This window comes from Phalangium opilio, unplaced genomic scaffold (genome assembly GCF_054372755.1).
Source record: "Phalangium opilio isolate 3A_F unplaced genomic scaffold, DU_Popi_V2 ptg000391l_1, whole genome shotgun sequence".
NCBI classification, from domain to species: Eukaryota; Metazoa; Arthropoda; class Arachnida; order Opiliones; family Phalangiidae; genus Phalangium; species Phalangium opilio.
Genome location: NW_028324235.1, coordinates 971,474 through 994,908, shown reverse-complemented (window position 1 = coordinate 994,908; position 23,435 = coordinate 971,474). Strand labels below are relative to the sequence as shown.

Genomic DNA, 23,435 nt, shown 5'->3' with positions numbered 1-23,435 from the left:
GTACGCAAGCCAGAAATGCGAATTCTGGTTCATCCATCGTGTATTGGTGATCTCTTTCATCTTGATGTTCCAGTATTGGTTGCACATTAGCCACATCTACTTGAGCTTCACTTTCGAGGAATTCTACCCTCGCTCTTTCGAAGTCGGCTTCACCAGTTTCATTTACAAATTCTTTTCTTTTCCGCGAAATCAGTTCCAGATTTGCTTCGTAGACTTCTTTGAATTCATTTTCCAAAACATCTATGGCCTCGTCGCGCCAAGGATAGAACAAGAGAATTTGCTCTCTGTAGAAATCCAATGTATCTTTCTCGATACTGTAATTCTTGTATCGGAGGACTTTTGCCTGTGTATGTTTGCGTACAAACCCATAATAATAATAATAATAATAATAATAATAATAATAATAATAATAATAACAATATTTATTTCGTAACCCAAAGCTACTAGCAACCACAGAGGCATGAGCCTATATAATGTGGTTACCTGGACAAAACAATACATGAAGAATAAATAAGAAACATAAATCAAAAATTAATTTTGAATAGACATCCAATCGTCAAATAAAAATTTTAAAATTGAGGACCGAAATACAAAACAGAAACCCCGTCAGCCGAATTTTTATGTCCGTGGGAAGAGAGTTCCACAATCGTACAGTGCGAAAGAAAAATGACTCCTTCAGTGCAGTGCACCTAGCATAGTTTAGAGCATATGTGAGCACAGAGTGTCGAGGATTGACAGTGAGAAAACGGTCCATATGAAAGTAGTCTAAGTTTCGTAAGCGGACAAAGGTCGTAAGATCCGTCACATCGCGACGAACACACAAGGGCTGGAGTTTCAAAGTTTGGAGACGCGACGCGTATGGGATATGACCAAGTAAATGCGGCCGTGATGACTTAAGATAGTACCGGGTAAATCCTCTTTGGACAGACTCGAGTAAGGAGACATTTTTGTTGAGGGAGGGGCTCCAAACTGGGGAAGCGTAATCCAATAATGGGAGACAGAGTCCGGTACAGAGTCAAGGTGGCACGCGTATGCCCTGTAGTACGCCTCATCAAGCCGCAGATCCGCCTAGCTTTGTTGACAACAGTTCTTGTTTGTGATGTCCACTTCAGATCACTCGATATAATTACGCCCAAGATTCGCATGGTGTAAACTTGAGATAGCGGCAACGAATTTAAATTATAACAAGTGTGATCAGTGCATCTACATCTAGTTAACACAATAAAGGAACACTTCCTGACGTTGAGCTCTAATTTGTTTAAGAGACCCCAATCAGAAACGCTGTTGATATTATCCTGCAATGTCATACTGTCGGCGTTTGAGCGAATGGGGAGAGAGATGTAGGAGTCATCGGCGTACTGGGACATCGTACAACCTTCCGTAAGTACAGAAGGCAGATTTGCCACGAAGATATTAAAAAGTAAAGGTCCCAAAATTAAACCTTGCGGTACGCCTGAGGTCACTGGCAAGAAATTGCTATACTCCCCACGATACACCACTCGTTGCAAGCGCTGCGCTAGAAAATCTTTGAGCCACAGAAGAATAGCACCGGAAACGCCCACTTTCTGAAGTTTGAAAAGAAGTCTCTTATGACACACGGAATCGAACGCCTTAGACCAGTCGGAGGATTACGTTCATCTAAGAGGGTTGCCCAGTAGTGGAACGATTGTAGTAGCTGATGAGTACAAGATCGATGACTGCGAAAACCAAACTGAGAAGGCGGAAGAACATCATTCTTTTCAAGGAAGTCAGTCAATTTCTCTGAGATTATGAACCCCAAAAGCTGGCCAACCACAGACGTCAGAGAGATGGGTCTATAATTCGATATGTTGTTTCTCTTCGCACTGTTTTTGTAAACAGTAACTACGTTAGCTAATTTCCTAGCTATAATGGTCGGGGCCATGGCTAGTAGTAGTCTCGGAGTAATACCATCTGGTCCACATGCTGACCCCGGTTTGAGGCGCTACAAAGCAATTTCCACATCTAAACGAGTGACATAATCCATGGAAAAGTGATGACCTTGAGCATCCAAAGTCGGAAAAGTTAGATCTGGATCCAGGATACTGAAGCATTTATAAAAGAAGTCGCCAAACACACGCGCCACCATGGAAGGACAGGAGACTTCGCCAAAATCTCCCGTAAAGGAGGACGGTGGTGGTAGCTGATTCTTAGATCGTATAAAGCTCCAAAAACCTTTAGGGTACATTGCGAGGGTTTCATGAAGACCCGCTACATAATGGTCGTAAGCTATACGCGTTCTACGTCGTAAACCATTGCTAAATACTTTGTAAGCGCTCCAATCCGACTCACGTTGTCTTCGTTTGGCTTTATTAAATAGCGAGTTCTTCACGTGACTTTGATGCACGAGGTCACCAGTGATGCAAGGTGATCGTTTATAGCCTCGAGGCGTAATGCTTGGAACATTGTCTTTAACAAGAGCCCAAAAAAGGTCCAGGAAAAGGTCCCATGTTTCATTGATGTTTGCCGAGAACGCCAACTCCCATGGAGCACATCTGACTGAGTCTTGTAGATCTGCCGAAACGATGTTTTGTAGTTTAGTATAGTGCTGCTGACACGCTGAACGAAGTTACGGGGGAGGTCAAATACACCAGTGATAGCGAGATGATCACAGCCAGGAAGGTTATCTCGGACCAAGGTCTCGCCCAAAAATCTAATGTCGTTAACAAAGACTAGGTCAATCCTGCTAGAGCCACGAGTTGGTGCTAATACAGTTTCCTGAAGGCCCAAGTCAGTGATCGTGTCGAAGAATAACTGTTCAGCAGCGGATTTCGGAGAAGGGTGTAACCAATCAGTACCCATGTTAAAGTCTCCCATCAAAACGAAGAGATCATGTGGAGGTAGAGTTTCATGGAGCTGACCAAGTAGGTCACACATCGTGAGTAGAGTATACAAAGAAGATCTAGGAGGTCTATATAGGCAGCCAACAACAGCAGTGCGAGTCCCACAACGAAATGACCCATAAACACCCTCTACGGGCGTACCACCTTCCGCTATTAAAGGTTACTCAGGAATCTCGATCGGTAACGGACATAAGGAATCATGTAGGGCAAGCAGTACACCACCACCTCTAGTGGATCGATCCCGACGAAAGATAACATAGTCTTGTGGGAAAGTTTCCGAGTCTAAAATGAAGTCGTCTAACCATGTCTCAGTGAAAGCGCAGATATCAGTAGAAGTTGAACACAGTTGTTCCGAAAACTTCGCACATTTGAAAGAACAAATGTAATATTCTTAGAACGAGATGTCCCCACAGCGTGTTGTAAGCTGTCATCACTGGATGAATCTGGCACAGCGAAAAACGAATCGCTAAAGGCTGGAAGTGAACATGTTGGGCAAGTGTATGGTTCCTCCGAAGAGCTTAAAAGAAGGTATTCATTCTTGCACATGTTAACGCACTTCCCGTGGAACCATCTGCGGCAGTGTGGTGCTTCGCAAAAGATACCCATCTCTTTATCCCGTACCGTCCTATCGCAATGCCCACATTTGGCGTTCAACGCAGGACCAGGATTAGATTCCACGTCCCGGCATCCATCTAGGCCATTAAAACGTACTGCCAAAATTGGAAAATTGTCGTGATGCACATCCAAAATAGATTTTAGTGAAAGCGAACGAAAGCGACGTCTATGTCCAATCTTATCGTGGAAAAGTGAAGGGGAGTATTTTCCAATGGAGCATAGTAATGGGCAATATCTTGAAGATGCACGATAGAGCACTGTAACCGTGTTTCCTTGCAAATACAAAACCCGTGGATGAGGTAAAGAACGATGAGAACCCGAGGAAAACCGCGAGTATAAGAGAAAAACCTGGTACTGGAAAGTGAAGCCTCTAAGCCCCCACGCCAATTTGGGGGCCGCATTTCAACTAACCCAGTCCACTCAGCTAATTTAGGCAAATAAAAAGTCTGAAGTTATGAAAAATACTAAAATTTAAAGCTAAGCCTAACAAAAAATTGAAAAAGTTTTTGAAAAGTAAAATTTAAAAACGAGCGCGAGCGAAAAAACATGCGACCACGCGGCACGAGACCTAATGTCATGGCCATGGTTCAAAGTGATCCAAACCGAAGCTACATTAGATTCGGGCTCGCTATCAAGTCGTTCATCCTCATTTAGACTTGAAACTTGTCGTCCTCGGCCCTTTTTCTTATTGAATTCATACCAAGCTGAAAATTCAGCCAAACAGACTGATTCCATATCAATTGGTCTTAAAGGGTAAGGATCGATTAGGCCTTCCGAAAAATATATGTTCTATCTTCTAGCAAATCATCAAGCTGACTCTTTGGCTTGAGAATATGAACTCGTTTTTCTGGCATATTTGTGTTGATAAAGACGGTAGCTCTACTAGACTTAGACACGGTTATCTGCAGACATAAGTACGCCGCTTCTTGGGCGGAAATTTCATGACCAGTGAGAAACTTGTTGGCGATAACTTTAAGCCTTTCTTTAACAGTAGAGCCCGCCTGCGTAGTGGCTCTCATAGCTTCCATGAGTAATTGGGAAATGCCACGCTGTTATTTTCCAATGTAAGCGATGACGTACATAACGCACGCGTAAGCATCCAGAAAAAATTGAATGTCCATATTGGCTCTCCATAATCTAAGAATGTCTTTGTTGTAGGCATTCACTCTTACTTCTAGTGGAGATCTCTTCAGGAGAATGGTTTTTCTCTTAAGATTTAACGTAACGCAATCAATATAGACCCGTTTGGTCATTTGAAGTGGCCGCAAAAACTCTTCAAATGTTTTAGGAGAATTTTCAGATGTCAGAGCCGCTATGGCTTTTTCCACTTTCTTATATTATTCCAATGCGATATGTTCACCGTACGCCTTTGTCCAATTTCTTAAAACAGTGTCGTGAACATATGTTCTTGGCGTTGGAGGCCAGATAACACCAAAACGACAAATGGTTTCTTCTCCCCATTTTGCCTTGCAAACATAACTAAATACCAGTCAAGAACCAGTTAAAACTAGAAGCCAGGTGGAGTTATTGGAAAAGAAGAAGAAACCCCCGACTATGGTTGATAAGAAAACCGGAAAAAAAGTTGTAATATCTTCACCTCCAATTTTAATTGATTGGGACGATGAAGATTTTTAGAAATAAAATGTTGTAAAAAAATAGACTTTTTCATTAATTGTTTAATAAAAAAAGTTTATTTATTTTGAATCTTAGCACAGGTTCTCACTTTTTACTTTTTTTTTCACAATTACATTTGACTTCCTTGACTCTCGAAAAAAAATCTTTAAAAATAAGAAACCTGGATCTTTCTTACTCCTGTATGAAAGATTCCAGTTTCCTCACCTAGTGAAGAAATAAAGGAAACAGGGAACAATGATGTAATTAAGCGAGAGAGAAAGAAAAAACATACCTGGATGATGATCTTTTTCCCCCTTAAGTTTTTGAAAAGTAAAATTTAAAAACGAGCGCGAGCGAAAAAACATGCGACCACGCGGCACGAGACCTAATGTCATGGCCATGGTTCAAAGTGATCCAAACCGAAGCTACATTAGATTCGGGCTCGCTATCAAGTCGTTCATCCTCATTTAGACTTGAAACTTGCCGTCCTCGGCCCTTTTTCTTATTGAATTCATACCAAGCTGAAAATTCAGCCAAACAGACTGATTCCATATCAATTGGTCTTAAAGGGTAAGGATCGATTAGGCCTTCCGAAAAATATATGTTCTATCTTCTAGCAAATCATCAAGCTGACTCTTTGGCTTGAGAATATGAACTCGTTTTTCTGGCATATTTGTGTTGATAAAGACGGTAGCTCTACTAGACTTAGACACGGTTATCTGCAGACATAAGTACGCCGCTTCTTGGGCGGAAATTTCATGACCAGTGAGAAACTTGTTGGCGATAACTTTAAGCCTTTCTTTAACAGTAGAGTATGGGGCGCCGAACAGGACATAATTCAACCTTTTAATATATATTTCCATTTCAAGGCAATATATTTCCATTTTAAGCAATATATTTCCATTTTAAGAAATATATTTCCATTTTAAGAAATATATTTCCATTTTAAGCAATATATTTCCATTTTAAGAAATATATTTCCATTTTAAAAAATATATTTCCATTTTAAGGCAATATATTTCCATTTCAAGGCATTATATTTCCATTTTAAGGCATTATATTTCCATTTTAAGGCAATATATTTCCATTTTAAGGCAATATATTTCCATTTTAAGGCAATATATTTCCATTTTAAGGCAATATATTTCCATTTTAAGGCAATATATTTCCATTTTAAGGCAATATATTTCCATTTTAAGGCAATATATTTCCATTTTAAGGCAATATATTTCCATTTTAAGGCAATATATTTCCATTTTAAGGCAATATATTTCCATTTTAAGGCAATATATTTCCATTTTAAGGCAATATATTTCCATTTTAAGGCAAAATATTTCCATTTTAAGGCAAAATATTTTCATTTTAAGGCAATATATTTCCATTTTCAGAAATATATTTCCATTTTAAAAAATATATTTTCATTTTAAGGCAATATATTTCCATTTTAAGGCAATATATTTCCATTTTAAGGCAATATATTTCCATTTTATATATTTCCATTTTAAGAAAAAAATATATTTCCATTTTAAGAAAATTAATATTTTTCCATTTTAAGAAAATTAATATTTTTCCATTTTAAGAAAATTAATATTTTTCCATTTTAAGAAAATAACTCATGACAAGTTGGGAAAGCAAAATAAAAGTCTCCGAGTCGAGAGTTCGAGACGAATAATTTTTCCAATAGTAGGTCCACGAGCCAATGAGAAAAACCGGAAATACATAGTTCAAATAGGCGAGGTCATTTGTAAAGGTTAAAGCGTTTAATAATTCCCTGCGTATCCTCAATAATTCTAATGAGGACCTAATATATATATATCACTTAAATGTGTATTTATCTTTCGGCTCCCTCTGAGCCGTTAAGACCTCCTATAAGAGGACACGAAACAAGGTCAATTCTGGTTACAAACTAGGGTATCTTATTTCATAGACCCAATCGTTTCAACACTTATGGAAAGATGAGGTGTTAACACCTATATTATATAACGAAGCTGAAAGTTACGTTTACACTATATATAAATGTAGTAAAACTGGATTAAAAAGTAAACACCAAATTTGAAATGTTAATATCAAAAGATGTTCATAGAATATTGAGATGAAACAGAGCTTTATAGCTACACAACTACTAAAAGAATCGTAATGCTGAAAAATATTTAAAGTATTTCCATTTAATATTCTGCAAAAATAAAATGTTATCGTTTTGTAAGAGATCTTTTCATCCTACTCGCTTTATATTTACTTTGATATACGTGTAGTGTTTCGATTCAGATGCAATCTTCATTACTCGTTCTATATAAACTCTCACTTGTGTCATTACATAGAAAGAAGTTTATCTTAAATAATTAAATAAACATAACTGATATTAATTATTTTAATCGTCAGTATTTTACGTTAATTATAGTTAAGTCGGCTTAAGAAACTTAATTTCTAAAATAATTTTAAACATAGCTATCTTTAACTTTATACTTCTAGGGAACACCTATATCAGAACGTTTGTAAATTTAGGGTATATAAGGCGATTGATTCCCAATAAGGGATAAGAAAATACGCATTGCGTGAACTTTTGGTGGAAGCCCTGCCATTGGGAGGCTAGACGTTTCTCGTAAATCTAGCCGCTCGCCGCGTACATCTTAAGCCTAACGACGATGATGGAGTAGAAGCCAATGTTACAGATTGGTGTCTATGTGGTATAGACGAAAGACCAGTAGATGGTGGTGTTAGAAGCCAATGTTGCAGATTGGTGTCTATGTGGTATTAATCAAAAATGTCTTGATTAGAATCAAGACCTAAAATGTATCGATAAGACTGAGGCTATCACTTGTCTGAAGGATCAGATATTAATTTTTCTTTTTAATTGAAACTTAAATGTATGCTTAAGAAAAAACAACGTTCCATTACCGTTTTCCGTTGAAATAAATTATTTTACTGGTAATCAATTTCAAAAATTTACTTATCTCGGCTTTTCGACCACAATTCCATTCCCCGAAAACATTTTATCATTACATTAATTACTTTTGGGAGAGTACGTGTATGGTTTTGCGTTTTAAAAGGTTCCTAAAGACGTTACATCCCCATTCATGACCCGCACGCTTCGCAGTGGAACATTTTAATTATTCTAAAACCAATGGCGCCAAATTCAATAATAAAAACTGTCATTGTAGACAAAGACTGGAAAGTGTAAAAGATAAGGTTTGAAAATGAACTGCCTGAAGTAACAGATATTAAAATTTTCACTTTTGAAGACATCATTATAAAACATCAATTATTTTAAAAAATTCTTATCTTACTTTTTTTCACCAAAATTACTTCGGGAAAGTATTTTAAAAAGGAACATGCGCGTTATTTTGAAAATACTACGGCTTTACATTTTATTTTTTATCAAAAATTTAAAATTAGGTAGAAAATTCGACCCTATAACGAGAGAAAATCGTTGAGAGCTTATAAAATATAAACCGTATTAAAACTTTTCAAAACGTATTCTTAAATTGTAAAGCTTTCAAAGTATTAAATATTAACGTGCTGTGTTGCTCTCAAAGATCACGATCAATCTACAGATCTTTTCGACACTAATAACTAAATCACAAAGAAAAGGCCTATATTATTTTCCGCTTCGCAATATTTTCAATTTTAAAATATAAAAATTTAAACTCTTCAAGAGAAATCTTTTCAGATATCCAAGCATTTGAATCTCCTAGAATCAAATGTTAGTTGAAAGTAAAACCAGTACCAAGATAGTATCCCTTAAACCCTTCTAGGTGACAACTACTATTGAGGACAAAATACTTGGGTAAATATTGCTGAAAAATATTTTGCGAAAATGAAATTTTGGTGAAAAAAAGTAAGATAAGAATTTTTTAAAATAATTGATGTTTTATAATGATGTCTTCAAAAGTGAAAATTTTAATATCTGTTACTTCTGGCAGTTCATTTTCAAACCTTATCTTTTACACTTTCCAGTCTTTGTCTACAATGACAATTTTTATTAATATCTGTCACTTCAGTCTTCATATTAATTAAAATTGTTTAGAAAATATGGGAGAAAAAGTCTTAGAGCGTTGCGCGTTCATCGGTAATCTAGCTTAATTACCAGTCGTCGGTAATGCGACTAAATTACCAGTCGTCGGTAATGCGACTAAATCACCGGTCGTCGGTAATCTAGCTTAATCACCGGTCGTCGGTAATCTAGCTTAATTACCGGTCGTCGGTAATCTAGCTTAATTACCGATCGTCGGTAATCTAGCTTAATTACCGGTCGTCGGAAATCTAGCTTAATTACCGGTCGTCGGTAATCTAGCTTAATTACCGGTCGTCGGTAATCTAGCTTAATTACCGGTCGTCGGTAATCTAGCTTAATTACCGGTCGTCGGTAATCTAGCTTAATTACCGGTCGTCGGTAATCTAGCTTAATTACCGGTCGTCGGTAATCTAGCTTAATTACCGGTCGTCGGTAATCTAGCTTAATTACCGGTCGTCGGTAATCTAGCTTAATTACCGGTCGTCGGTAATCTAGCTTAATTACCGGTCGTCGGTAATCTAGCTTAATCACCGGTCGTCGGTAATCTAGCTTAATCACCGGTCGTCGGTAATCTAGCTTAATCACCGGTCGTCGGTAATCTAGCTTAATCACCGGTCGTCGGTAATCTAGCTTAATCACCGGTCGTCGGCAATCTAGCTTAATCACCGGTCGTCGGTAATCTAGCTTAATCACCGGTCGTCGGTAATCTAGCTTAATCACCGGTCGTCGGTAATCTAGCTTAATCACCGGTCGTCGGTAATCTAGCTTAATCACCGGTCGTCGGTAATCTAGCTTAATCACCGGTCGTCGGTAATCTAGCTTAATTACCGGTCGTCGGTAATCTAGCTTAATTACCGGTCGTCGGTAATCTAGCTTAATTACCGGTCGTCGGTAATCTAGCTTAATTACCGGTCGTCGGTAATCTAGCTTAATTACCGGTCGTCGGTAATCTAGCTTAATTACCGGTCGTCGGTAATCTAGCTTAATTACCGGTCGTCGGTAATCTAGCTTAATTACCGGTCGTCGGTAATCTAGCTTAATTACCGGTCGTCGGTAATCTAGCTTAATTACCGGTCGTCGGTAATCTAGCTTAATTACCGGTCGTCGGTAATCTAGCTTATATACCAGTCGTCGGTAACCCTTAATTGGTAATCTAGATTAATTACCCTTAATTGGTGATCTAGATTAATTACCCTTAATTGGTGATCTAGATTAATTACCCTTAATTGGTTATCTAGATTAATTACCCTTAATTGGTAATCTAGTTTAATTACCCCTTAATTGGTAATCTAGATTAATTACCCTTAATTGATAATCTAGATTAATTACCCTTAATTGATAATCTAGATTAATTACCCTTAATTGGTAATCTAAATTAATTACCCTTAATTGGTAATCTAAATTAATTAACCTTAATTGATAATCTAGATTAATTACCCTTAATTGATAATCTAGATTAATTACCCTTAATTGATAATCTAGATTAATTACCCTTAATTGGTAATCTAAATTAATTACCCTTAATTGATAATCTAGATTAATTACCCTTAATTGGTAATCTAGATTAATTACCCTTAATTGGTTATTTAATTAGTAACCCTTAATTCGTTATCTAGTTTAATAACCTCTAATTGGTAGTCTAGTTTAATTACCTCTAATTGATAATTTATTTTAAGAACGTTTAATTGGTAAACTACTTTAATTACTTAAATTCGTAATCTAGTTTATTTATCTTTAATTGGGAGTCTAGTTTAATTATCTCTTATTGATAATCCAGAATAATTAGCAGGGAAAAGTTAAAATGTTTATTAAGCTAGTCTGAATTTGACTATATCCGCGACAATTTAGACCCGTGTGTTTTGAAGGCGTCGCTGTAGCGGCCGCGTCAACGTCACTGCAGCAATATTAAAGCCGTCTTATCTCACTATCGATAGGCCATTCCAACCAAAAGGCATTAAGAAGAAACAATCGGATTATTATGAGGCAACTATACGTTAAAAAAGGCCAACATTGGTCTCGCTGATATTTCCTAATAAAACAGTGGATAAATGCTAAAATATCGCAGATTGGGGTAGTTTTTAAAATTTAAGTTAAACATACTTAAAATTAATTTTTCTTAATAACAAGAAAAATGATCCTAGATTATAGTTTAAAGTTTAATTTAAGACCGTTCCCAAAACTAACCAACGTATAGTTTTCCTAAATCACGAATAACCGATTTGTTTTTTTCGAAAAATTTCCCATGTTATTTCTATGGGAAAAATTTCTGTTTTGCATCAAAAGGTGTGATTAATTTTATGGAAATGAAAACCACCCTTAGCAACTTTATTTTTTATAAAATAAACTAATTTATGGATCTCTTTGAAATTTTAACCACATATTAAGGGCCCGAATTGTAGTTCTGTGGAATTTTTTCGGATGAATTAATACAATACAAAAAAAACTACATCCAAACAAAAAACCCTCCTTATACATTAAAAGCAGTATGAAGTCTTATCTAAGAGAGCTACCGCTCTCTCAGAATAGGGACAGTAAGATTTTTACTCGCGGTTTTGCAAAATGATGTAATATCAAGTGTACTTTAGTGAACCGTCGTATTGTTCTTTCTCATAGTTCAGGGTATGATCAGTGTTACTGCCCAATTTCTAGTTTCTAACAATGGTTAGAGACTATTTGATATGTCACGGCACAACGTTATATACATTTGTAAATTCTAAGTAGCACAAAAGGAAAAAGAATCCATTTTTTTATTTTGGTTTGAAATAAATAAACTCATGATTGTAGTTATAACGAACAGAAAGTCAAGGGAATGGCACCGGTAATGAGCAGCAAAAAGAGAGGAAAGTTTGCTTCAAGTTAGCAGAGGGACATGGTAGTAAAAATAGTAATCTAGAATTTTGTTCGTTCAAACCTTAATATATCATGAAAATTTCAAGTGAGGAGGCGGCACTACCAAGAAAGATTGATTTTGGCAGATAACAGCGAAAAAATTATGTTCTACACACACTGGTACTATGGGAGAGTTTCAGGGCCGCAGGTCGCACATGATGAAATTTCAACTCCAGTTTACATCAATTCTCCCTGGTCGTATTAATAGCAGGTTAAGCTATAGTTTGCTCAGGTCCTGTTAGTCTCGAAAGGGTTATATAGTCCTTGTAACTTTTAAAGGTTGTTGACATGGCTAAACAGACCGCTATTACAGATTTTTATTGTTTTATAGGTTATTTTGACGCGTTATCTCCCAAAAGTAATTAATGTAATGATAAAATGTTTTCGGGGAATGGAATTGTGGTCGAAAAGCCGAGATAAGTAACTTTTTGAAATTGATTACCAGTAAAATAATTTATTTCAACGGAAAACGGTAATGGAACGTTGTTTTTTCTTAAGCGTACATTTAAGTTTCAATTAAAAAGAAAAATTAATATCTGATCCTTCAGACAAGTGATAGCCTCAGTCTTATCGATACTTTTTAGGTCTTGATTCTAATCAAGACAATTTTTATTAATATCTGTTCCTTCAGTCTTCATTTTAATTAAGAATGTTAAGAAACTGTTTTACATTTTCAAAATCTGCACTAAGCAGAAACATATATAAAGGGGACCATAACTTTAGCTCAATCAGACATTTATTTATAATGATACTTCAAAAAAAAAACGTAAATCAATAAAAGTTTGTATTCTTATTGTAATTAACATAATACAATTTTTTACAATCATTTATTGAAACGCGAGGCGCCCCCCTAAAAATTCCAGAAATAGGACCAAATTTGACAATTTTACAAAATTTTTAAAAATGCTGATTTGTGTCCGATTAACATTTAGCTCAAAATTGTCATAAGCCCAATATCAAATTCAGATATCCTTAAAACTTCGTAAAGACGATCCCAAAAGTACCCACAAGCAACTTCAAGTACCCACAAGCACCCACAAGCACCTACAAGTACCCACAAGCACCCAAAAGCACCTACAAGTACCCACAAGCACCTACAAGTACCCACAAGCACCCACAAGCACCTACAAGTACCCACAAGCACCTACAAGTACCCACAAGCACCTACAAGAACCCACAAGTACCTACAAGCACCTACAAGCACCCACAAGTACCTACAAGCACCCACAAGTACCTACAAGTACCTACAAGCACTCACAAGTACCTACAAGCACCCACAAGCACCCACAAGTACCTACAAGTACCTACAAGCACCCACAAGTACCTACAAGCACCCACAAGTACCTACAAGCACCCACTAGTACCCACAAGTACCTACAAGCACCCACAAGTACCTACAAGCACCCACAAGTACCTACAAGCACCCACAAGTACCTACAAGCACCCACTAGTACCCACAAGTACCTACAAGCACCCACTAGTACCCACAAGCACCTACAAGCACCCACAAGTACCTACAAGCACCCACAAGTACCTACAAGCACCCACAAGTACCTACAAGCACCCACAAGTACCTACAAGCACCCACAAGTACCTACAAGCACCCGAGCTCAAACGCCATGTTTTTCTTGCTTAATATCCCTCTAACGGCGTGAATCACGACAAAAACTCCGTAATTCCAATACCCAGAACAACGTAAGTCAAAGTATTTGTTAATAATAATAAAAATCAATGCTTAAACTTAATTTATATTAATGAAACTAAGAAAAGGCACTTCTATGGAATGTTATCTTTCATTTAAGATGGTTCCCAAACGTAACGAATGAATAGTTTTCTTTATATGCCTTCCTAGAGAAGGTCATTATTCAAAAAAATCCCATGTTATCTCTATGGAAGAATATAGTATCTTTCACCAAATGTCGGATTCATTTTATGGATTCTAAAACCACCCTTAACAACTTTTTTCTTTATAGAATTAACTATTAGTTGGATCTCTTTGAAATTTTAACCACAAAATTAGGGTCCAAATTTTAGTTCACTGGCAAAATTTCAAAGCAGCAAACACAATATGAAAAACGTTACGGCCAATCAAAGAACCCTCCTTTAGCATTATAGGTGGTATCAAGTCTTATCTAAGAGAGCGACCGCTCTCCTAGAATAGACGAAAGACCAGTAGATGGTGGTGTTAGAAGCCAATAAGAACAGGTTGGTGTGTATGTGGTGTACACGAAAGACTAGTGCATTGTGTTGTTGTTAGAAGCCAATAAATACTGAGGGTGTTGAGTGAAAGAATTGGAGGTTAGTCAGCAAATGAAGGTGTAACGACTAGTTAATGATTGGCGTTAAATAAGATAGATAAAGTAATGAAGTAAAGTTCTCGGAATTTCAGTGTACTGCGAACGCGGTCCGGAAACTGCGAACACGTTTGGTCCGATTTGCCAACTGCGAACGCGGCGACAGACACACAGACAGACGACGGACACACACACACACCCAGACACGTCCAGTGTAATACCTCTCCGTGACGTCATCGTCACTCGGAGAGGTAAAAATAGTCTTCAATATCGTTACAGGAACATCCCATTAAGACAACCGACAAACTATAAAAAATAGGGGCTTCATCTCGAAGTTATTTTAAAACCGACTTGTTGTTCTTACCACGGAATTTGTATTACTAAAGAAGATGAGAAAGTCTATGTGTGTGGGAGAGGGGGAATAAATTTCATTAACTTCACTCCCCTTGGCCCAAGGAGGACCTCGATGTTTAGGCCTAATCTTAAACTTATATTTTTTCTTAAAATGGAAATATATTTTTTCTTAAAATGGAAATATATTTTTTCCTTAAAATGAAAATATATTTTTTTCTTAAAATGGAAATATATTTTATCCTTAAAATGGAAATTTATTTTTTCCTAAAATGGAAATATATTTTTCCTAAAATGGAAATATATTTTTTCCTTAAAATGGAAATATATTTTTTTCATAAAATGGAAATATATTGCCTTAAAATGGAAATATATCTCTTTCTTAAAATAGAAATATATTGCTTTAAAATGGAAATATATTTTTTAAAATGGAAATATATTGCCTTAAAATGGAAATATATTGCCTTAAAATGGAAATATATTGCCTTAAAATGGAAATATATTGCCTTAAAATGGAAATATATTGCTTTAAAATGGAAATATATTGCCTTAAAATGGAAATATATTGCCTTAAAATGGAAATATTGCCTTAAAATGGAAATATATTGCCTTAAAATGGAAATATATTGCCTTAAAATGGAAATATATTTTTTAAAATGGAAATATATTTCTTAAAATGGAAATATATTTCTTAAAATGGAAATATATTGCCTTGAAACAGAAATATATATTAAAAGGTTGTATTATGTCCTGTTCGGCGCCCCATAGTAGAGCCCGCCTGCGTAGTGGCTCTCATAGCTTCCATGAGTAATTGGGAAATGCCACGCTGTTATTTTCCAATGTAAGCGATGACGTACATAACGCACGCGCAAGCATCCAGAAAAAATTGAATGTCCATATTGGCTCTCCATAATCTAAGAATGTCTTTGTTGTAGGCATTCACTCTTACTTCTAGTGGAGATCTCTTCAGGAGAATGGTTTTTCTCTTAAGATTTAACGTAACGCAATCAATATAGACCCGTTTGGTCATTTGAAGTGGCCGCAAAAACTCTTCAAATGTTTTAGGAGAATTTTCAGATGTCAGAGCCGCTATGGCTTTTTCCACTTTCTTATATTATTCCAATGCGATATGTTCACCGTACGCCTTTGTCCAATTTCTTAAAACAGTGTCGTGAACATATGTTCTTGGCGTTGGAGGCCAGATAACACCAAAACGACAAATGGTTTCTTCTCCCCATTTTGCCTTGCAAACATAACTAAATACCAGTCAAGAACCAGTTAAAACTAGAAGCCAGGTGGAGTTATTGGAAAAGAAGAAGAAACCCCCGACTATGGTTGATAAGAAAACCGGAAAAAAAAGTTGTAATATCTTCACCTCCAATTTTAATTGATTGGGACGATGAAGATTTTTAGAAATAAAATGTTGTAAAAAAATAGACTTTTTCATTAATTGTTTAATAAAAAAAAGTTTATTTATTTTGAATCTTAGCACAGGTTCTCACTTTTTACTTTTTTTTCACAATTACATTTGACTTCCTTGACTCTCGAAAAAAAATCTTTAAAAATAAGAAGCCTGGATCTTTCTTGCTCCTGTATGAAAGATTCCAGTTTCCTCACCTAGTGAAGAAATAAAGGAAACAGGGAACAATGATGTAATTAAGCGAGAGAGAAAGAAAAAAACATACCTGGATGATGATCTTTTTCCCCCTATTTTCTTCAGGAGCCGATGCATATTGGGGTAATACGATACGGAAACGTCGATTGACGAAGTCTCCGGTCTTAGATCAAATCGGATGACGTAATCGATGTGGATAGAACGTACCATCACATTAAACAAATGAATAAAACGTCGTCATGATATTTAATTTTTAATATTTTTTATTAACTTTTATTTCTTCACCAACGGCAAGACTCACAGCCATTTTTTATATTAAATTTTGTCTTTAACTGGAAAATCTTATTCGGGAACGATGGTTCTTGAAGGAAGGACCGATAATTTTATACTCAAATCGCTAGAACGAATAAATTAGTATAGTATAAAATATACACAATCTGAAATAATTCAAACCCACCTACGATCAATTGCTAACTATATCTTCGGTAATAGTGGAGAAACTAATACCAGGAGATGTAATATTAGCAGGTAGAGGCTTTGATATAGCCATAAGTTTATAAGTTATCGTAGATAAGTATGCCAATTCGACGGTTTTACATGCATTTTGGTTAATGAGAGTTTGTCGGAGAACGACCATACAATATTTGGACCAATGACGTCTCCCTAAATGTAGCACACTCTATATATTCTTTGTATTGAATTTTGATTCACCCTAATCAAGTGACGCATGGTCTTCACGTGGGCCCTACGTTTCCTATTTCAACAAATAACGAGGTAGCCGATCTACTTTTCTTAGGTGTGGGGAGTGGGGAAGGTGGAAGTGCGCGCAGCAACGACGCTGCTGCTTATCCGAGTTAAGAGTACGGCAGGGATTAATTTTCGGGTTATTTTAGTTAGTATTTATACAAATGATTCAAAACAAGGGTACTCAGCATAATTATTATGCATCAATTTCGAAGAAAAATGCAGGATCGCAAACTAAGAAAGTTTCAACTTATAAAGCGTTCGGCGATTATGATTGTGTGCAAAGGCTTAACGAGTCAGTAACTTTAGCTTCCTAGATTGTCGTGAAGAAAAATATTAAGTCCTCCCAGTTACAGGTATGTTTTTAAAAGAAAACATTTAGTAATTATACGATTTTTATATCAAACGTTTATGAGAACCTTTTTAAAATAGACAGATTGTATTTTGAGTTGCCAATTAGAAGAATTCAACGCTAGTTCTGCCAATCAATTTAAGACCTTGGTCTCTTCATTTACCTCGTTAACTTGGGCCGAAAGAAAGTTATTTCCTTGGATTATCATACTAGAATTGCTTTTATTAAAAAGAGCTTGTTTTGTTTTTATTTTGACAGCGTTTTATCGAAGTTTTTAGAAAGAATGATTATGAGCCTGATTTGTTTTGCGAGGCTGCGAAATATGTGCTTTCTTGGGATGGGTATTTGAAATTTCACGTGGTTTTCAAAGGGCTAGTTCGTGAGGTTTGTGTTCTGAGAGGTGAAGAACTGGATTCAGATGTGGTGTCGCAACTACTGTTTGAGTTTTCTTCGAAAGATTACGTACTTTGTCAGGGGCTTGGAAAAGAATCTATCGAAACTATACCGAAACTAGTTAAACCCCCTAAGAAGCTTGTGAAGCATTTATACCCAAAGGAGCATTTAATTTCGTTGGATTGTCCAGTTTGGTTTAAAAAACCAGGAAAAGCTAATGGGCCACATCAAAACGTCTGCACTGCTTGCAAAAATCTTATGACCTACGTGAGACTGTAGAATCCAATAAATCACCCAGCCGGAAAAGAAAAATGAACCCTTCATCCACAATCCCTGAGAAATTCCTATCACCTCAAAGTTTGAATAAGAAGAAGCTTAGACAATGTTTTCGATTTCAAAACACTGAGAGGATCTCCAGTGTTTCTCTCAAAAATTTGTTAAGGAAATTAACGGTCCAAAGGGAACTAATACCCCTGAACTTCTACGCGACGCTGAACGTAGAGTTCTAGCCAATCTACAACCAAACGTTCCATTGCACGTGGGATTGCGACATACAATTTTTATCGGTGGCTTAAAATATTGTGTTATCGTTAATCATTTAAAATCAATAAGCCTTTTAATTTGTTCAGCTCCTGGTAAAAAAGGAAATCGTTGGAGCCTAGTAACTTATCGCATTGGTATGTTTCTAACCATTTCTTAGTAGAGGGGGAAAAACCTTCACGGATGTTAAATTTTGCAGCTCTAGCAGTTGCTTGCCGAAGTAAAGCAGCCTATGAAGCCCTTCGCAGCTTCAAAATCCTAAACCTCCCTTCGTGGCGTTCCATTCAAAGGAAAACGTCCAAAAATCTTGACGAGCCCGGAATTAACATGAAATATTTGCAAGAGCAAAAGAATATTTATGACATGTTTGTTGAAGAACAGCTTTCTCTTGGATTGTTAAAACCGCAGAGTGATGGAATTCTTGTGTTTGACGAAGTTCGGATCGCAGCCAAAGTTGTATGGAATAGCAAAAGTCACAAGCTTGTAGGTTTAGCTATGCCCAGAGAAGATTATTTGTACTTGGATGATCTTTACAAGGAAATGTCTGATGAAAAAGACATCAAGAAAGCGAATTACATGCTTCAAATTTTGTGGAGAGATCTGACTGCGAACTAAGATATAATTGGGCCATATTTTTCTACAGCAAACACTGCAGACACTCAATCCACCTTCAACTGTATGTTTGAAGTAATAAAGTCCCTCCAGTTTTGCGGTTTCAACATATCTGCCATTGTTTGCGATGGAGTGAGTGCCAATCTGTCGTTATTCAAATTGACTGTGGGCTTGGAAAGGCAGTTTAGCTACTTTGAATCAATCGATTCCGACAATATCGAAGTAGCGTTTAAACCCTCATTCCCCAATCCATATCGCTTAGGCAGACAAATTCATTGGATCATATGTCCATCGCATGAGGTAATTTATTTCTAACTTAGATACTTATTTTGATATATTCTCATCAAATGAATAATGCTTAGTTAAAAAGCCTAATCAATGCGCTATATTCGTCGGATCCTGCAAGAGCAAAACTATTTCAAATCAGTGGTATACACTTTGGTTGGAAGCAGATTGTGGAATTAAAAGAGAGGGATGACAAACGCTGAGCTGACAATGTGCCACGATTAGTTCCAAATCTACTTCAAAGTTACGTAGACAGAGATCTCTGGACGAAACTTAATGTGAAGCCAGCAAAAATCTTACAGGTAAAATCATCGTATATGTCTGTCTCTTAAGTAATTAGGTTTTAATTTTCCAATATTATTTTATAAAAAGCAAAATGATGTTCTCGCTGCTTTGTACGAGTATGCAAATCCGAAGTCTACAGAGCCTCCTCTAGATCAGGGGGAAGTAAGAGCAACGTTCAACTACTTGAGCGCTTGCAACCACCTTTTTGAAATTGGTACTCTGTCCCATACAAAAATCGAAACTGTAGAGGGTGGTCCAGTAACGGAAAATATTCGCAAAGCTTTAAATTACTTTTCTGAGTGGCTCAAAAGTCTAGTTGGCAAGTTTAAGAATATATTACATTATTTAAAATAACAATATTAAAACATTGAAAAAACATTTAGATGAAGACCCACAATTTAAGCCTTGGGACATAAAACAAAAAAAGTTTCTTTCGTGGCAGGTAAGACATTCCTTTGTTAATATACCAAAACCACGAAACTTAACCGTGTGATGTTAAAAATTGTGCAGACCTGGGCTTTACTCCGTATAATGGTGTATGGGGTGGAAGGACTTGTCCAAGAATATTTTGAAAACTACCCTGAAGGCTATTTTCTTTGCCCTGTAAGAATTAGTAGCAGTTGCGTGGAGACGCTGTTCTTGCAGTTCAAGCAGAACTCAGGAGGGAAGCTTTCGAGTGTTAATTATAACACTGTAAGAAAGTCTTTTCTAATTGAAGTAGATGTCAAGGGTCACCATAGCGGTCATGGTTACATAGACGTTTCTTTGTATGTGAAAGACGCTTTCACAGAAAAATTTAAGCCCACGCCCAAAAAAGAAGACTAAGAACACAAAGTTACATTCCCGTGCAGTAGCTTCTAACATTTGCTTTTAAATTGTTTGTTTTAAAATATAACTTTGTTTTGAAAGGTATTTTTAAAATAAACTTCAGTTTTTATCTTTATGAACTATATCGTTTTTTCTTATTAAAAGATTAAGCATCATTAAATTAGAGTGTTAGTTGGTTCGACAAACAATTTAATCGCAATAATTTTATTTAACTGTGGATGTAACAATATCACATGTCATTATACACTTGTGAGTATTAAGTGCTGAGTTTTGTCGTTTCGTCTTATCACAATATTCTTTGAAACAAGAAACATTTAATTGCGTAGCATACTTCAAATATGTTAAAAATGATAAAACCACTTTTTATTACGTAGTTAACTGTTGTTTAATCAATTATTTTTATTAATTAAGAAATAATAAAAGTACGTGATTAAACAACAGTTCACTACGTAATAAAAATTGGTTTTATTATTTTTAACATTACGTGAAATTTAATTATTGACTAGGGTATACTTAAATCAAACGATGTCTTAATAATGTTTGGACCTAATATCTTATCACATGTAATCGTAACAATAGGTAACAAAAAATTAAATAATTACATTTTGAACTTATTACATACTTTAATCTAAGTAACGACTAGGAACTTTTTTGCCGCTTGACTCGAATATATTCTTTTGCTGAAAGCGTTGACTCTTGCGGAACTTCATTTTTAGGAACTTCTCTAAATTGCTTAGGTTTCCTTTTTGCATCTGATTTAAGAAATTGGGTTTCCTGATTATCATTAACGGTTTGTTTATTATGAGGAACTTCAATATTTTGAATTTCAATAATTGGTTTTCTTAAACTGTTTATGTCTGCCGTAGATTCCACTTTATGTTCTTCCTTAAACAAATTCCTTTCTCGTTTGGGGCTCTTGATGGTTCTTCTTTTTGGGGGGTTTCATTCAACGAAGAAAGTGCTGAGGAGCTGTTTCCTTTCCCAGAAATATTTACTGCTGTTTTACTTTTGGGGGACCTTTCATTCTTACTATCATTGCTTTTTTTAGACAGTACAAATCGTCTCTTAAACTGCTGCATCCTTTTGATGCTTCGTTCTCTTTCTCTGATCTCAATGCATCTCTAGCAGTTACGAATTCGTTCGAGAGAGCGTGGGTAAATTTCCTTTGCCATTCAACTAGAAAGATTTTTGCCTTTTCTTCCGGCAATATTCCGTTGGTACAGTTTAATAAACATGATTCAAGTTCGACTTTGTGAGTTCTGACTCTGTCAAAAATAACCTAAAATGAGGAGAAAAAACCTAATTAATACTTTCAGTATTAAAGATTCACAAGTCTGTTTATCTTTAAAATTTTATGCCCATGGGCTTTCACACCGTCGGGACATAAAATATCTCGGCATAACTCATTTAGCTTATCGAGATAAGGGTTTAGGACGTCTTTCGGGATAAAATAACCTCCAGTGTCTCTCATCCCTATCCCTGAAATTTCTATTGCTGCTTTCTCTTTTGAAGTCTGTCTTATTTTTAAACTGCAATCCCATAAAATTTGGGAGGTTTTTCGCTGTTCGCTGCTAAATTCCATTTTTCCCAAACAAGGTTCTTTTTTGGCCACTTTCCATATTTCACCAATACATCCTCTTCCAATTGTCATCAAAGATCTTTCATACATTTGGCTCGTCTTAAAAATATCACAAATTTATTCATTTAATTTGAGATACCTTACCAGGTGCAAGCCATGAAAATAACCTAAGTAGATCCGGAAGAGGATCCATTTGACAAAAGACTAAAGGCTTTTTACAAACCTTTTCCTAAGATAAAGAACTATATCTCTCAGAGTCTAGATACTTCAGTCACGATGACTTAATAGATGACGTGTTCTTATATTGCATTCTACACCCCGTTCTAAAATGGACGGACGTATTGAAAACGAATACCGGGTCTAGCCCAAAGAAAGGATGGAGGTGGATAGAATAGAAGTGTTTGAAGGACAAAAAGTGTTAGTATGAATTGTTATTTAATAAATGGAACTTACGAGATATAGATAATACATATTAAAGGTTTTATATTTTCTCTTATTCAGAAAGGACAAAAACTACAAGATGAACGGAGAAAAATACATTTTCCCCCACTTTACACAAGATAAGAAATTGTATAAGAATTTTGAAGCAATAATAAGCGACCTTTTGGTAAAAATCTACGGTAAATTTTCTTGAATTATAATATATTTTTCAAATTTCGTTAAAATAAACATTTTAATTATTACAATCCAGATCTGCAAGAAAGGCTTCAACTTTAAACAAAAAAGAAGACGCCTTCGCAAATTGTTCAAATGTACCACAAGTAAAAGTAAATCTATCTAATCATGAAATAAAACAAATTGCGTGGCGAGTGAGTTGATAAACTTACTTCCTGGGGCCTATAATTTTGAAGATCAACCACCCCATGCGTTTGCTGATTGTATGTTTCCTAACGTTATGGCGTTACTGACATATTAGAGGTAATTTTTGATTGGTTGATTTTTGTAAAATTTCATATTGAGATTTTTCTAGCCGTTAAAAAAATTTATTACAACTATTCATACTCCCTATAAAAGGGCAAAAAGGAAAATTAGTGTACGTCGAAATTTCTCCCCAAATTGTAATGCCAATCTACATAGAGAAATATAAGGTGTTAGTCCTGCGTTACAGCTGTAAAATTCTGAGTGACGTACGGATAGCGCCACGATTATGACGGCGCATCCTGTGTTTTAGGCCAGCAATAATATTGCTTGAGTAGACCCTGACACGGACATTTTGGTAGTTGTAATTATTATTATTTCAGTTAATATTATTAAATAATTGTTCAAATCCTATTCGTTAACAAATATGCCCTATGTTTCACCATGCCAAAAGCTCTTAACGTTAATGCATAAACTAAAATGATCGATAAAAATTCATTAGAATTTTCGTTTCCATTAGCTTTTCGTAATCACAAATAATACAACAAAGTAATTTTAAATTTTTAGTAAACAACGATGATGAAGAAAACCGAATAGAAGAAAGTTTTGAATCGGGAAATGTTGAAACAGTGTGAAGTAATGAAGTGGAATTTAGTAACTATGACTCGAGAGACCGTTAATCAAAACATTTCCTCTGCTACGAAAGAA

General features: G+C 35.9%; 1 long non-coding RNA gene across 1 annotated transcript; it reads left to right on the top strand.

Annotated features, from left to right (window-relative positions):
* Positions 1-19,074: 19,074 nt before the first annotated feature.
* Positions 19,075-19,779, top strand: LOC149594053 (uncharacterized). Its single transcript, XR_016379493.1, has 3 exons — positions 19,075-19,192; positions 19,255-19,479; positions 19,550-19,779. It is a non-coding gene; the product is annotated as an uncharacterized LOC149594053 (long non-coding RNA).
* Positions 19,780-23,435: the final 3,656 nt, after the last annotated feature.